The 18411-nt window shown below is 38.8% G+C and overlaps 1 protein-coding gene across 1 annotated transcript in view; it reads right to left on the reverse strand.

Moving 5' to 3' along the window:
• Positions 1-11012, reverse strand: part of RAG2 (recombination activating gene 2) — a 565728-nt gene extending 554716 nt beyond the window's left edge. The window contains exon 1 of the mRNA XM_040700890.2: positions 10768-11012. The gene's annotated coding sequence lies outside the window, so the exon portion shown is untranslated. The remainder of the gene's footprint in view (positions 1-10767) is intronic.
• Between the last annotated feature and the right edge of the window lie 7399 nt (positions 11013-18411).

Consider the following 18411-nt stretch of genomic DNA (forward strand, 5'->3'; position numbering starts at 1 on the left):
GCGCTTCTGAGTTCAAGGGCTAAACTTAGTTTACATGATATAAGTAGATTGACTCCTGCATCAGTTGCATATGTTTAATTTGGTCCAAATTGTAAACTATCATAAGATGCTGAATAAATCCTCTTTATCCTACACTGAATGTCATGTTATAACAATCAAAATTTTAGGAATACCTATGCTAGCTGGTATAGTACTCTGTATTAATGTCCTTAATGTGACTTCATTTATCCATCCCACAAGGTTCAGAGGTGGTTTGGTATCCAGTGCGAACTGTCTTATTCTAAGGTGGATATGTGTTGCAAGATGAAGTTTAATCCCAGAGCTAGAAATAGGAAGCCAACCTTTTAGCATTTTTTCTATTTTCATCCATTTCTGCCAGCTTCCTGCCTACTAATGATTCTGCAGAGAATACCACCTATGCTCTAGGATTTTGTTTTCTACTGTAGATAAAATGATTGTTCTTTTTATTAAAAAGGTTAATCATCCTTCTTGCTACATTCCAGACCGGCTATTACCACATTCCTTCCCCCCCTGCCCCCCCCCCCCCCCCCCCCCCCAATAAATAAATAAATAAAATAAAATTTTTGTTGAGCTTTTCTAGTGTATTTCCATGCTCTCAGACAACTGTGTGCACACAAGCACAATGATACACACAAAACCCATGCTACACACAACTGTCCTTCTCTGTATGGCTTTATGGGAAAGCCAGGGAAGCTATGAAGAGCTGAGGAACTGCATACTGCTGAATGAAAAGTGAAGGGACTTCAGCAAAAGTCTATGAGCTGACTATGCTTTCCAAAACAAAGAATAATCACGAAGAGCAGCAGTAAAAGATGCAGAAGGATAGCAGGGAACAGAATCTATTTGTTTCCTATATGCAGTAAGCAAGAGAGTTTTAATTGATTTGAGGTTTAGTTCCTTAGTCAAATAAACTGGCACTTAGCCTTCTGCACCCTAGCCAGCCCTTACTGCACATTATTAGTGCACACTGTTCTTTAGTGGAAGTAGGCAACACAAATTTGAGCTAAGTGGGGATTTTAGGATTTATGCTAAGTATGAGTGAAAGGAAAAGGAATATTATAATGATTCAGTAGGCTCAAGCTCAGTATTTTGCCTTGATGGTTCTCCAGTTCTTAAAAGCACCAGAGAAACCAGAGAAATATCAGCAGCAGTATTATTCTTTAAAAACAGACTAAAACCCTTCAATTAGCTCTAAGTGATCTGTGGATCAGGGAAATTCCCTATGTAAAATTCTGTATATTAAATTTAATTCTCAGAGGCGATATCCATATGAGTTAATTAAACCCAGAACTGTTAAAAGGTCAACTGTCAAAGAACAGACCATGCTTTTGCTAGCAAGATTAGCCTCCATGGTTAGGTGGCTACATGCTCTCTGCTGACTTCAGTCCTCTTCCCCTAGCCAGGGGACTGTTTCATACAGTGCTAGTCAGCACATCCTAGAGCCACAAAAATTGTTCTAACAGCTTGGTGGCATACCATCACGTATAATTACTCAGGTTATTTCCTTAAGGCTGCTGAACATCCATAGAGCTATGGAAATACAGAATATTCTGAGTTGGAAGAGACCCACAAGCACCATTAAGTCCAGCTTCTGGCTGCACACAGGACCACCCAAGAAATCAAACCATATTTCTGAGAGCATCATTCACACACATTCTCCACTTCTGCATTCAAAATATTTTTAAAAGAAATGTACAAAAAAATTGAACGAATGGGGTTTACTGTTGCTTTTGTTGCTGTTACCATATTAAACACCTTTGTACTCTCCTTTTAACTCTCTTCTTTGTTAATGAGTAATTTAAGAGAATATTTGAACAAATAAAACCTTCAGATCCTACCCTATTCTTACTGAAATCAATGCCAGAACTTTCCTCCTCTTCCTAAAGCCCTTATTTCTCACATCAGCTTTTACAGATCCCTTCCATAGAGAAATGACAGCTAATGAATTGTAACTTTGCAGTTCTCTATTTATTTATTATCCATTAAGCTTTCTTTTGCTCTCCCATTTAAATGCACACAAAGACCCTACGCAGAGATCTGCATCATTAAAATATATCTAAAAGGCCACAATTACTGTCAGAAAAATAGTACACAAGTGTACTAGAAAAGTGCATAAAGTAGAAGAACATGCACAGGCACAATGGCTTTATTGATCAAATTATGTACTCCTTTAAAGTAAACTCTGAACTGTATTGTATTATTGATTATTGTATTATTTGAGTGGTAATTAAAATAGGAATTTAATTTGAAAAAGAAAATCTTTTTCCTGAGAAAAGGAGGCCCAATTGAAATGTTAAAACAAAAACAAACAAACAAACAAAACAAAACAAAAAAAACCAACAAAAAACCCATCAGTTATACATCAAATACTGGTTTGGACTAGTTTTCTATAGGAGCTCACTAAAAGCATGATTAATTTCTCTAAGCTGAGGACAAAAACCAAAAATTTTCTGAACAAATATTATGTCTTTTACACATTTTCCTATATTCTCCTCCTAAACTGCAATTATTCTGGATGATGTCCAGTGACTGAAACACGCTAGCAATTTCTACGGACAGAAGTCATGCCACTAACAGTATTGAACTACTCTTTGTGCACTTTAGTCATTCAAAGATTTTATAAGAAAGTTGAGTCTTAGTACATGTAACTCAGTTATTCAAGGGCTACAAAAAATCCTACACGCACACTTATGAAAAGTTAAAAATTATTGTGTTGTCAAAAACTTGGTTTTATTCATATAATTAGTCCTCACATCTATCAGCCTGAAATTAATTTTTTCTAGGGTCTCGGGTACTTCTTACTCCATCTCTGAATGAGAGACTGGAATTCAGTGAGAAGTCAGCATCTCTTTAAATAGCACATTAAACAGTGACTATCCTCTACAAGTCATTCTTCCCCCCCCCCCCCCCCGGATAGCATGGGATTTATCCATACCACTCTGTTTTGAATTTATTAAGAAATGCATAATCATCTCCCTATCTCCATCTTACCTACAAGGATGTTATGTCTGTTTCCTTAAACCAAAAAATTCAGCCCATATAATTACTGAAAAATCCCATGAATAATGTATATATAGAGGTATTAAATAAGAGTGAAGTTCATAGCTACAGTTCACATGGGTGGCAACAGGATGTCATAATTGTGAGTAATGAAGGACATAAGGTATTGGTACCTTAATGCGGGCATTTTTTTTTTCCATTTATAAAGAAAATTCAAATCTAAATTGAGGATGTCACTAAGAAAACATGCGGTCATTTTTTCTAGTGTGAAAGCAAAAGTAAAGGGAAACTGATGAGAACAAGCAAATGGCCTCTCCTGAGTTTTACTACTAAGGGATACACACACACACATCACATATCATACATATGTATGTTTGTGTGTGTATATATGTGTATACACACACACACACACACACACATTTTCTAGGGCTGTTCTGAAAGTAATGCCCCCTTTCTTATTATGGTGGGCTGTGACACCAGAGGAGGATGTTGGAAGTCTGGCAGTAGAGGTTGAACCTTCCCGCCAATATTCCATTCCACTTGGATGGCAGCACAGGGACAGTCTGACAAAAAAACTTCTTACGCAGAAGCGCACATGAAATAAAGTTGTGGCATGGAATTCTTTCATGCAGGAAAAAAAAAAAAGTACCCATTGACATTCATTGATGCCTGTTGAATGTATGGAGAACAAACAGTGGATGTGAGCCCAGTGAGGTGGCGGGTGGTGCATTTCAGCACTGGTTACAGTGACAGTGGATCATCCTGTCTTGTGCAGATTTTGATGTATGCAACATGGATACTCTTCTTCATCACTGGCAAAAATGCACAGCTAATGGTAGCTACTATGCAAAAAACAAATAGCGTTCTGTAGCTGAGAATTTGCTCCATCAAACACTGTTATTGTGCCCTCTGTATCTGTTGCAGTATCCATAGAAATGATTAAGAGGCATTACTTTTGGAGTAAATGGTGTAAGAGTAATTTTCCAAAAGCCAAGAACTTTAAGAATTAACTATTAGAAATAAATTTAAGTTCAACAGCATGCATGAATAGTTAAAAGTTAGGATAAACATTTTGTCAGTGGAGAAAATGTTTAAAAATGGGATATGATTTAACTTTCAGATTTTGGCATGTGGCAATTTTCTCAAGCAGAGAGAGCCTTATGAGTCACAAGGTCAGTGACTATGAATCAGGATCTATATCAGCACTGACTCTAAGTGTAGTATGACTAAGCAGTCTGGAGAACTAGCTCTAGACAAAATTAAATCAAAGATCAGAGGAAGAAAACTTTAGAGATATCCTGTTTGTCAAATGAGTTGCTACAAAGCAACTCCAAGCAAAAAAGATGTGGCACAATATGTTATAACAGTTGAGCTCTGCTGTTTACTACATGATGCCTGCAATTGCTCAATAGAGAGCTCTACACGTAGAGGACAATAAAGGAAATGGAGTTCAATGTCCAAAGTCTTCTTTTTCAAAAGCAGGTGGGAAAATTGAGATCTTAACATCCCAGGAAAAAAAATACGTAATGGTAAAAGTATGTTTTATTTCTGTGCTCTACATATGGTACATACAATTCAGAAAAGAAAAAAAATCACTAGGTTTTCCCCTTCAGTGCTTATGAGAGTCTAAGGATTAGCTGGACAAAGGAAGAAATACAACTAGAAATCTAGCAAAAGTCCTTTGAAAAGACATGCAATTTGCAGTTGAATAAAAGTCTTATCATAGGATGTTATGCAAAAGCCCTTTTGGGTTTATGGTCCATCAATATAAATCCCTTTTCAAGATAGGATGCAAGATGCCAATCAAAAATTCTCACAGCAGTGAGAGGAAAGGGAGAAAAAAAATTAGGAAGCAGTATTGCAAGAGAACAGATATGAGAAATTGGAAGTTATACATCAACAATTCTTATCTGATATAAATGTATATATTTTATAAATATATATATATATATATATATTAAAGCTTTCACAGAAAGTGTCAGTACGCAGGTATAAATTCAGTGTATTTTTATCTGAGAAGCCACTATAAATTGCTTCAGATAACACAGTGAACTAGGACAATAAAAGTCTCGATATCCATATAAATTTCAGCCAAGATATCCAGAAACATCTTTCTGACACATTTTCATGATATGCTTACAGGGCCAGCGGAGGCCACTTCATCTTCACGGCATTTTCTGCCACTCAAAAAAAAAAAAACAAAACAAAACAAACAAAAAAAAAAACACCCCCAAAATGGAAGAGGGCTAATATCTTCACTCAGGTGATTACACTAACCCAGTTTTTATAAAATGACTCATTGAAGAAGTATCTGCAGAAAAAAAAGCTGGAAAAGATTTTTTGCACAGTTGTATCACCAATACTAACAGGTTGCTTCCAAAGTAGTTCAGACACAGAAGGCCACTAACACACTGTGGCATGAAAACAAGTTCTGACAAATTCATTCTGAATGCACACCGACTGGAATGCAAATACCACAACAGGAAAATACATGCGGGAATGAAGCTAGATCACATTCTATACAACAGAACTACAGCTCCAAACTAACATACAAACAAAAAAATAAATTAATTTTTATTGAACTGAGTGAATATCTTTGGTCAAAAAGGTAAGACAATGAAAATCTCTTCTCATGTAACTGATGATTGTTTTGCTTAAGTTTTATCACTTCAAAGTGAAATATTCAGTATTTTGTTTATTCAAAACATTCTTCAGAAAAACAATTCTTACGTGCCATGTAGTATTGTAATGGCATTCCTCAAGTATAAAATGAACAAAGCATTTTGGAAAAACGTCACTTTTCCAACCATCTCAATCACACTGAAAATAACTGTAGTTGATCTCCCCTACACTCATTCCAATCAAACAACAAATTCAATCACTTTTACAACAGGTTGAAAGATCAGAAATGCATGCCCACTCATTTACTCAATAAAGCACTGTCCTCTACAGTACTCTAGCAAAATATAACTTCGTAATTGCAAAGACCATTCTCTGTGAGTATTTATGCTGTGCATGATGCAGTACAGTTCCAAGCTGTCAGCATAGCACGTTTAATAGCAATAGAAACATACTGGTTATTTTTCAGAGAAGAATCAGGATAGATCTTTCCCCAAAGTCATGCCAGGTAGTGGTCATGCTTCCTACTGAGACTATCAGCTATACACCTAGTAAAGTGCTGTTGCAAGATTGTACCCTACGCTCACATTATGGACTCTTTGAAAGTATAGTAGACAGACAAAGGAATGACTCAAGACTTGCCCAGGATGACATTAGCAAAAATATTTTGTTAACCTGAAAAAGACCTGAGATATACGAGAACACTATGGCTACTTAAGCATATATATGTAATATGTACACACACATACACACACGTGCACATGGAAGTATACCTACCAATTAGACTTCATCTGAAAGTACAAGAAGTATTCAAATTCTTGTAGGCCCATCTCTATCACCGAAACCCTAAACTGTAAGCTCACTGAAACTATAGCTCCAGTTAGTGTGTCACCCTCTATATCCTGCAAGATCTCTGCCATGAGCAGAATGATAGGTCAAATGACATATAGAAAAGTATCAAAAGGCTTACTCTGCAGACATTATTATAGCCAAAATTCTAGTAAAAAAGGAACACAGAAATCTTACTGGCATCTTAAAGGAAAAGAGTAAAGTCCTTAGGCCCAAGGTATTTTTGTTATAGCTCAATGCTTCACAGTTTAAATACTTTTCTCTCTAGATTCTCAGCCTAAATTTATTTACTGTGAAGAATCAACTATAACATTTAACATTTGGGAGTTAAGGATGGAATGCAATGTGAAATTTCAGCTCTGCTCTCCAGATCACAGATCATATGGCAGACATATGGTCAGGCAAACAACACATTACTATCCTCTTTCCTGGGTTGAAGGGTGTTATCTTGAAACGCTTCTGAACAGAAGAAGAAAAGACAGCCACACCATTCAGAAAGATAGATGTCATCAAAAAAAAGAAAAATAATAATCAAAGTATAGTCTCAAAAGTTATCTGTGCTTTAAATAAAGGTACATCCTTATACTGGGACAAATATTAGTAGTACCTAAGTATCTAGAAATGTACTGGAGATCCTGTAGATGGCTACAACTACATTTGAAATTTCAGTACAGTACTAGAGAGATCTCTTTCTTGGGTGTATCAGAAAATATGCAGGAATGGAACAGTTTAGCTGCCAAATCAGAATGTATCTCTAGGAAGGTATAGTGACTCTGCTCTTCTCTCCAAGCAGAAGACTATCATAAATAGCTTGGCTGTTAAGTGCTACTATTATACACTACTGCATATGACAATTGATCCCTACTGATTTACCATCAATTCCTTTATTTTCAGCTCAGCTGAGACACAGAAATTGCTGACGGATTGTGGGTTTGCCAGTGTTTGTTGATGGCAGAGTTCCTTAATCCACTTTACTGTGTGGCCTAAAACTGTATTAGGTAAATTGACATTGACAAACAAGCTTGTAGCTTGCCATAAGTCTGAAATCTTCTCTTGAAACATGCTTCAGTTGGTCTCTGTTAATCATCTCTACTGCTGGCAATCAGGTTTCTGTTAATATGGAGGACACTATAACATGAGTAAGGCAGACGCAGAAAGTCACTATTTTTTGCAAGAATCCCTTTTTTCCCCATTTGTACCTTCCTTTTTCTGTATTTAACTGAATGCTTCTCTACAGAATTGAAGCTGAGGGATGAAAGAATAGGCTGACTGTGAGGAAGAAGCCATGCTGCTGGAAGTAGAATAAAAGGGAAGAGAAGAGCAGCAGAAGTTACTGCTACTCAAGTACTAGCATAGGGAAAGCACTGCCACAAGATATAGCTTGTGCACCTGGATCAGATGGTAATCAGAAACCAAATGCGAAAACATTAAAAAATACTAAATTGGTGACAAATAAATCAGAATTATCTGATAAAGTACATAACCATGATGACTGCAGTTATTCTCACGTACAGGCGATTAACTTGAACTTATCTTTAGTCTACACCCATTTTAGAGACATAATATCACATTTTGCTTTCACAAAGAATTAAGGCAGGGTTAGTCTGCCACTCTTCAGTATACAAAGTCATAATCCACGTTTTTGGGGTTGTCTGACCTCCCAAGGACACCTTTATTAGCCTTTATTTATATTACAAATTATATTTCACTCCGCTCCCCAAATGAGCTAAACAAGAAAACAAGTTGAGTAAATTAATTTTGCGTCTGAAGTAGGCAATGACATATAAGGAGTGTGGGCACTTAACATTTCTAAAGTGTGAAGTATTTACAAATATTATGTTCAAGTATGTACAAAGTCTCACCTGCTTGAAACATAGAATCTCAGTTTTCCCTATTTCAATCACTTGTGAGAATAACATTTTGTGCAACTGCAGTATAATACGTAACTTACAGTTCAGTAAAGAAATGAGCGGATGGATCTTTAGTCTCAGGCTAATATGCGAAGCTGCAACCTGACGTGATTAAACAAGACCTACAGTAACTACTATGGCTGTTGTGGAAAATAATGCTTCTTATTTTATTATGTTGGCTCACAGTGTCAGAAGCGGATGTTGGTATGGCAGTAGTGGTTGAGCTTTCCCACCAATATTCCATTACTCTTCACTGTCGCACAACAGATGACAGCAGAGGGGCAGTCTGACAAAATGGCGTCTGACATGGAAGTGTGTACGAAGCAAAGGTGTGGAACTTTTTCTTTTCTGCACGGAGAAATGTACCCAGCGATATTCACTGATGCTCACTGGATGCTTATGGAGACCAAAGAGTGGATGTGAGCTCAGTGAGGTGGTAGGTGGTGCATTTCAGCAGTGGATGCAATGACAGTAGGTCACCTCTGCTGGTGTAGATATTTATGAGTGCAGTACACAGGCTCTTTCTCATCATTGGCAAAAATGTCATCACCTTTAGCTGTGCTGTGTTGAAAAACAGTGTTTTGTAGCTGAGAATTTGCTCTACCAAATAGTGTTTTGTGCTCTCTGCATCTGTTGTAGTTTCCATGGAAATAAATAGAAGTTATTACTTTAGGAGCAACCTACATGAAATCTAGCCACTGAAAGATCAATCCATTGAGCACTATAAGACATTTAATAAATTTGGTTCCAATCTTCTCTAGGTTTACACATAATTCACTTGTTGCCCTGTAAGTAATTTCATTGACTGGAAGGTGAAATTTTGGTCCTATTTAAGACACCAGCAGAACTCCCATTGACTGCCACACAACTATGCAAGAACTGAACATATGAACAAGCCTGTGCTGGGTTAGCATCTCAAACCTGAACTACTCTGTAGTCTATGCAATTTTTGTAGCCTTTGTTTTCATGGAGAACAAAATGTGGACTTCATTAAAGCCACTTGATTTTTTTTTTTTTTTTTTTTTCCTGATGGTCACAAAAGATGAGTTCCCTGGCCCATCAGACATCACTCAGGTCATGTCTAAAACCTTTATTAACCAATGACAGGAAGCAGATAGGAGTCTGCTCCAGTCCCAAAGTCTGTGTGTATCATAACAGACATGCAAAGGATAGTTACTTCTCCTTAGAGTGAGATTCATCTGATCTCAGCAGTACAGACCCAGTGGAGAGAAATAGCCATTTTTCAGTGAAAGTTATTCATCCTAAGGTAGGCATTCAAGTAACTGCCAGTTTGTACATCTGTTGCTCTCTATGTCCTTGATGCAGTCACATTCACTGCAAAACAGCGGAACAGGCACTGTGCCACAGCTTATCTATTCAGGCAAATACCTTCAGAAACTTTGGTTCATGATCTGGGACACATGCCCAGGTTTCCCACTTCAGCATTCTCCAGTGCTTCTCTACAGAGTCAAAAGCTGAACTCTGCCTTGAAATCAGACATTCACAGTCATGGAAATTTCACTTAATGTATGGTCAATTAACTTAAATATCTAACTACTGATTCCAATATTGAAAAGGGAAGAAAAGACAACAAACAACTAGAAAATAAACACCTCTCCTTACCTTTTCCATATTTCAGCTACTCTTGTTTACACTGTACATTAAATCCAGACCCTCTCTGCTACATTGGTGAGGCAAAAGTGTAGCAGCAGGCTGGTGCCAGTGCACAATCCCTTCTTCAATCCTTCATGACTCTTAGTCTTTTCCTCCACTGCTACTTGCTTTCTCTTGTTTGAGAAAGTTTGTTTCTCTACTTTGCAATCTCTTGTTACAGAGGCTCAGGCCTTTGGTGATTTACAGGGAGATCACAGCAGTTTGAATATTTGCCTAAGAAAAGGTACATGCTTTGTCCTTTCACAGAGGTGCGTTTTTGTGCTGCCCACAGCAGGGGGCTCTGGTCATTTCTTCGTATCCCCATCCCTCTACCAACCGATTCCAAAGCCCTGCTCCCTCTTGCAAAAGTTTTCAAGTGGTATATGCTCCAGGCTACCCAGCGCTATGTCAGGAGCCATCAGATGCATTCTGATGCCTTCCAGCTGCAACCATGTTAAGACATCTCTCTAGAGCAGCAGCTGTATGTTCTACATCCATCTCTTTTTGAGAAAACGACCGCCAAGCACTCGCACTTCAGAAACTGGACTCCTCGCTGGGTCGGGGACAGCCCGAACCCTGCTGGGAGAAGCCCGGCCCGGCCGCTACCCACCCGGGGGCTCCCTGCCTCCCCCCTGCCTCCCTCCGGGGCCCTGCCCTGTAGGGGAGCCCACTGCGACGTAACCCTGATTGACCCGAGCGCTGCAGCAGGACTCACCCCTTCTCTTTGCAATCGCTTTCCCACGCTGCCAGCTACTTCTTGGCTCCGCGCACCTTCCTCCACACGCAGGAGCCTCCAGCACCAGAACTGCACCTCTCTTCAGAGTATCTCTGCCACCCCAGTTGCAGCTAAACCAAGTCGTGCCCGATCCTTTTGCCCAGGTGCTGCCCGTGAGACCACCCTACGCTCAGAACGCCCCGCTCCTCGCCCCCTCACGCCCGCCGCGTGCTTCTCTAACGGTCGCCACGTGGCAGGGACCGCCCTTTTTTAAACACCGGCGCGAGACGCTGCACGCTCCTTTCAGAGCCGAGGCGCGCGGTGCTCGCCTCCCGCTGCTTTAAGGCTCTGCAGCCCCTGCCTCAACCCTACCCAGCCCCGTGCCTGGGTTGCTGCCCACAGCTCTCCTCTCGGCTCCTGTGTTAGCTCAGGGCGAAGACAGTGTATGCAAGCGCGAAAGCCAGTGGCTGCTCCCGCTGCGTGCTCGGCACGTCTGAGCTTCTCAGTGCTTCTTAGTGCAGCTTGTATATTCCAGCTAGCAAACAGGCAAGTGTATCCGTTTATTTTTTTAACAATTATTTAAAAGTATCTACTATTATTATTTTTTATTCCTGGCAATCAGTCATTCCTGGAATGTTTTGAAGTGTGGTTGCTGGCAGTTACACGTTATTAAAGTTTCACAGTCACTTTGCAATCAAAAGCAAAAGGTTTGCTGAACAGTGACTTACCCAGAAACATGTATCCACATCTCCCGCTGATAATCTAGGAGAAAAGATAGCAGCTAAATATTTGATCTGAAGTTATTTTCTTCCCATTTTAATCCCCCCGACTGGCTGCTGCTCAGGTTTATCTCAATGCAGGGAGCAAAGAGAAATAGAGAAACCTCTCTGTACCTCCTTAGGAAGCAGAAAGAGGCAGCGTTGCAGAGGGTTAGAGAAGAAAAGGAGAAAATGAAACCTTGGTAGCTTTTGAAGTAGAACCCCAGTGAAGATCCAGTGTCTTTGGGAACAGCTGTTCACAGCTTAAGGAGCTGAAAAGTGTACTGTTTCCTGTGCAGAGAGCTGGGGCCAGTAACCCTTGTTGTTCAGTTCAAATGAATGCAGGTGAATAGCCATAGAACTTGCATGTCTATGTTTGCCTTTTAAATCAAAGATGATATTGATCAACTTGTGCATTGCCTTTCCTCACTGCAAAATACATGTAATTCACAGGGCAGGTTGGTGGCAACCTCTTTAAGAAGGTGACTGTGAAACATTTACCTCCTCCTCTAATACTCTGTTATCAATAATGTCATAAGCTACCTGCTCTGTTCTCAGAAATAAAAACATGGTTTTCACTGGTGTTTCACCTGATGCAATCTGAGAATGTCACATGTACAACTTGCTCCCAGAATAAGGTCGTAGTGTCCTATCAAATGATAAGTTGCATACCTGTGCAAGACAGGTTGTTGGTTTTTTTTTTTTCTTTTTATTTTTTTTTGTCTTTTTTTTTTTTTTTTGGTCATTTAAAATGCAACTCTTCAGCAACCTTTGCCCAAGCATGCAGAAAAGAGGGAAGTGCTTCTTTTAATGGTTTCTCCTGTTGCCAAGCACTTAAAATTAAGAACTAAAAATAATAGACTGAAAAGAAACTGCCTTAGCTCACAGGCATGCTGCTCCTTATCTTTTGTAACACAAAGAAGAGAAATAGCACAGGGATTGGAAATGGATTATTTACTTACTGCCAACACAGAAGCGACATCATTTTGTTGTTTCATTTTTTCAATTTCTTTCTCAGCAAGTCACAGGTCTAAGGAAGCTGACCAACAGGTTGGGTTTGAGTTGCTGCAATTTAATAGGCTAGAGTTTCTTGTGCAAGTATGTATTTATTTCATGAGGATCTATCTGCTGATAAGCTAAAACTGGAAAAGAATTAAAAGCGAAATTTTGACGAATGAGTTGAAGTTACTTATCTTTTGCACAGCAAGGAAGTAAGAACACTTCCCCTATCTCTTATAGATGCATGTAATAGGAGAGAAGGGTCCAAAAATAGTCTGACAAATTTCTGAAAGGTAAATCATTCTTGCAGCGTATAAAATAATGCATGGAAGCTATCTGATAAATGACATTAATATATCTAACTCTAACTAACTAAAATAATCTAATTAAGCCATAATGTTGGCATTTTATCTTTCACCCAGGTGTCCTGGGCAGTGAAATTTATTCGTGATTCTTGAGGAAGCCCACATCTTCCTATTACCACAGTCATAGATATACAGATAGGATTATTCAGTTTAGATCTCATGGAACTGAAAGATGAAGACAATTTTTCTGAATAAAGAAAGTATTTAACATTCACACTATCAAGAATCCTTTAATACACAACTATATTTATTGGTCCATTCAGAAAGTGATCCATTTTGGTGAACAGAATTAATACCATCTTTACGTTCATCTTGAAAGTCTTCATTTCCTTTTGTACTAATGCAGTCCTAAAAGTCACATTTTGGATCAGAGAAGTATGTCAAAATGGTATCCAATATTATATTCTATGCATGTGAAGTTCTCCCTGATCAACTGTTCTCAAAAATTTGCCAAAGCTATGGTACAACAGTAGATCCAGGGTCAAATTCATAGAATCATAAAATCATAGAATGTCTTAAAGATAATTAAGCTCCAAACCCCTCTTCTGAATGTAAATTCTGAACGGAAATCTCCTGCTTTGGAAATCTATGTAGGCAGCTCCATAGGTGATGTCTCCTATTCATTCCCATGGAAACTACAACAGATGCAAAGAACACAATAACACTATTTGATAGAGCAGATTCTCAACTACAAAACACTATTTTTCAACATAGTGAGTACCACTAGTGATGCATTTTCACCAGCGATGAACAAGAGTCTGCATGCCATGCTTCTAAATGTCTGCATGGATGTGTGGAATGAGGTTTGTCTTTTCACATTGCTGTTGCCATTGCTGAAACGTAACACTTCACTGTGCTCACATGTACTGTTTGGCCTCCATAAACATTCAGCAAGCATCAGTGAATGCCAGGGGGTGCAATTTTTTCTTCATGGAGGAAGTCAGTTCCATACCTTTGGTTCATATGTGTTTCCATGTCAGACACCAATTTGTCAGACTGCCCTTCTGCCACACACTGACAAAACATAATGGAATATGGGTGGGAAGGTTCAACCTCTACTGCCATACCACCAACATCCTCCTCTGACATCGTAGGGCAACATAATAAAATAGGAGGCATTACTTTAGAGCAACTCTCATACTTTGATTTTTGGTACTTGTATAGAATTTACACAGCTGGCATTCAAGGTGGCTACACAAGACTTCTCTTTTTTCAAGTAATCAAGTTTCAAGTTTTAGCTGCTATTTTTGAGACAGTTAAATCTTTTTTATTTTCAATTGCATAGATGAAACATTTTGTCTTTTGTGCATGTTAGAAAACGAATCTAATAGTTGATGAATGTCTATGAATTTAATGTGCACATATCAAGACACTTTAACACACTTCAGAATGTTTAACAGATATATCTGAGTCGGTTGGATGATGGATTAACAACCATATTATAATTGTTTATGTAAATTTCAGTTTTCTTCAACACAGGTAACTTGCAAAAGTACAATCAATAGGCATGTACCTTTTCAGGTAAAAAACTTCAAACTGTTGAAAACCTTATTTTCCTCAATTTTTGTTGAACAACATATTGTGTTTTCTACTATTTCTTGTAGAAACGGTTCTTCTAAATTACTAAAACAAGCCTCTAGAATCTCACTTAAAAGGTATCTTTTTTATATCACAAGCAATCCAATTCAGCTCAAAATGGTTAGAATCAGATCTGCTATTTTACTAGTTTTTAAAAAGTTTTTAAAAATTTTAAAAAGGACTTTTATAGGAAAAATTATAAGTTGGCCTTTGAGAGCTATATTTCAGTCCACAAATTAAAAATTCATTATACGTTTACATAAAGAATTTACTTAAGAACTGAGACAGATTTTTAGACAAAAATATATGTAGGGAAAAGCAGAAAGGAGATCATCTTCTTTGCTATGTATGCGCATATGTATATTATACTCCTAAAAGCTCTGCACTTTATTCCTGTTACTAAGAGAGCAGCTAGAGACTGCCAAGTGGAATTGCCCTGCTATCTTTTCCTTAGTTTTTACATTGTTTATTTTTTCATGAGATATTTTTCTGACATCAGCTTTGACCTTGAATCACATGAATCACTTTGTTCCTACTCTTTCAGTTCACTTAAAGAAGAGGGCAAAGCACAGCATAGTTAATAATTTTGAACACAACAAGAGATTTTGAGACGTCACAGTCTCAGCTCACTGAGTGCTGAATGGAAGAGAGCAGTCCCTATCACTGCCTTTTTTTTTTTTTTTTTTTTTTTTTTTTTTTTTTTTTTTTGGAAGCAAACATACTAGATAGGAGTTCTGGCTGGAGAAGCCTAATGTACCTTGAAATAAGTTTTATTATGATGAACTAGTGAATTGAAGTTAGAATGCTTCTGAAGGCCAGGGAAGTTTATAGAGGTTAGTACATCATGAAGGATGAAATTTAAAATAAAGGCATAAATCTCAGGGGATTATAAATATTGCTTCTGCTGAAACTGCAGGGATTTTATAATAATAAAAAAAAAGCACAAAAAATTAAAATAAGTCCTATCACTGCACTTCTAACAGTTAGAAAAGATTCCTTGAGTTTCTATGGCAATAATTCCTGCTAAGGATATACCTAATCAGCTTTTGGCTCCCTAGCACAGATTCCAAACTTGATTTTGAATCATAAACTGATTTCTCACTGCTTATTATTTAAACAGATTGCCCTCCTTTCTCAGAATGGGGACACTGATCATCCTATAACTCAGTGGAGAAAAAGAAAAGTGATGATGCATGTTAGCATTCCAAAAATTGAATAATCCTTCCCAAAGGCAATGCACCCAAATCCCTGGTCTTTGCAAAATATTAAGAGGAGCTGTTAGAGAACTCACTGCTAAATCACCTTGCTTCTGACGTAAAGGGTTTAATAGTTGCTTTTCCCACAAAAGCCTTGAGAAGGTTCAAGAGAATGATCTCAATACTACGATATACACTGATACTACAGAGAAGTATGTATGGACCTACATTGGAAGAGTCCTGTAGGGCAATGGTCATGTTTGGCCTGTACACATTTTAATAGATCTTCTCCATTTGAATCTTACAAAACCTACTGTAATTTTAAGCACATTTTTCAAAACAGACAATTCTGTATTTTTCTTATAAAAGAATTGAAGCCTCCAAAAATGCTAGCAAGATGGTCTTTTTTAACAGTTAGGTACTTACAACTTTTAAGCAGCCATACAACACCTAAATCAGGTTGCTCAGATCCCCTTCAATCCTGACCTTGAATGTCTCTAGGGATGGGACACCTCTCTGAGCATCTTGTTCCAGTGTTTCACTACTCTTACCATAAAAAACTTTTTTCCTCTACCCAGTCCAAATCTTTCATCTTTTGATATGAAACCATTTCTCCTTGTCCTATCATGACAGACCGTGATAAAGAGTCTGTCATCTTTCTTGTAACTCCCCTTTAGACAATGAGAGGCCACTGTCAGGTCACCTCAGAACCTTCTCTCTTCTCCAGGCTGAACAGCCCCAGCTCTCTCAGCCTGTCCTCATAGGAGAGGTGTTTCATCCCTTGGATCATTTTTCTGGCCCTCCTCTGGACGCAATTCAGCAGTTCCGTGTTTCTCCTGTACTGCAGACTTCACATGTGGATGCAGTGTACCAGGTGAGGTCTCACTACCACAGTGCAGAGGGAAAGAATCTCTCTCAGAAAAAGCTGCCATACTTTTTTTGATGCAACTGAGGATACCTTTGGCTTTCAGGGATGTAAGGGCACATTGCTGGCTCAAGTTCAGCTTGCCATCCACCAGTACCTCCAAGTCCTTTTCAACAAGGTTGTGCTCAAACCTTTCATTCTCCACCTTGTATTGATAATAGGGGTTGCCACAACCCTGGTGCAAGACTTTGCACTTAACTTTGTTGAACCTCATGAAGTTCTCCTGAGCCCATTGCTCAAACCTGTCTCTGGATGGTATCCCATCCATCAGGCACCTCAACCACACCACACAGCTTGTCATCTGCAAACTTGCTGAGGGTGCACTCAATCCCACTGTTGATAGAATCATAGAATCATTACGTTTGGAAAAGACCTCTAATATCATCTAGTCTAACCGTCCACATGCTACCCATATTGCCCACTAAATCATGTCTCTCATCTACCTTTTTATTGAATACCTTTAGGGATGGTGACTCCATAACTTCTCTGGGTAGTCTGTTCCACTACCCAAACACTCTTTCAGAATTTTTCCTAATATCCAACCTGAACCTCAACCTCATGGTGCTGCACTGTCATTCTGTAGTGACATGAGTGTGCGCACAACATGATGACACCCCATGGGGACATATGTGTACCAGCATTGTGACAGCTCTTACTGCTGTGAGTCACACTATCTCAGTGCACACCAGAGTTCCCCACATCATGTCAACTGACAACTCTGAAAAGGATCACCCAAAATCTGTCAAACTCTTATGACTGTCTTATGACACCAACACTTGCTTCAGAAAAGCCACTGGAGGAAGGCATCACAGCCCAGCAGCAGGCAACATCAACTTAAAGGAAACTCTGTTCATCCTCATGCTGTACCAGTGCTGCCTTGGACACTCAACACTGCAAATAATCCAATGGGGTTTATGAAATGGTAGCATTAGCATGGCTTTATAGCAAGGTTTCTGCAAAGCAAAATTATGAAACAAAATAAACACAGTCATATACTTACAAATGTCACTGATGAAGATAATAAAGATCACTGGTCTCAGTACTGACCCCTGAGGGACACCACTGAGAAAGAAATGCTCTGAATTAGATGACAAACAACTGCCTTTGCTGCCCCAGAAGAGTTGTGGTTACAAGCATACTAAATCCCCTGTCAAGCTCCGTAGACCTCAACAAGCTGGCAAACTGTGCATCTGCCACCCACAAAAAGATTTTCCAATGTGTAATGCAACATGTTCCTGTACACACACACAGATCAATGGGAGCCCTCCCCCATCACCTAATATCAAGGCACACTGAACCATCAGCATCCTACATCTGATACTACTTACATAATGGGCAGTAGGGAATAAAACACTGCCCATAGGAGGGCTAGATACTGAAGTGTATTCTGCTTGATGATTACATGTACTCTCGCTTTTCTGTCTCATTAGGCCTGGATTTCCCAGCTGAGAGGATATTGCTGGCACAGAATGTTCTGTCAGAAAGTCAGATCAGATTCTGCTGCTCGGTAACCTGCTTCAGGCACCATCAGCCAAGGTACCTGGGTGGTCCTTGGCTCTTGCCTCCATGCAGATCTCTAATCTTCAAGATCTCTTAGCCAGCTGCAGCCAGCAAGCAGCAGGCTGTGCTTGATAGTTCAACAGTTTAATTTCGGACATTTACCCCACAAACACAGCTGTTAGTATTTACAGTTTATGTTATTTTTTCCCCTTTGACAAGTATAAGATAGGAAGTTGTTACGTACGTAAATAGTTGAGAAGTCATGATCAACTAAGCATCTTATTTTAGAGTATTTCTATCCAATATTTTTACACTAAATGCTA

Source organism: Gallus gallus, chromosome 5 (genome assembly GCF_016699485.2).
Source record: "Gallus gallus isolate bGalGal1 chromosome 5, bGalGal1.mat.broiler.GRCg7b, whole genome shotgun sequence".
Lineage (NCBI taxonomy): Eukaryota > Metazoa > Chordata > Aves > Galliformes > Phasianidae > Gallus > Gallus gallus.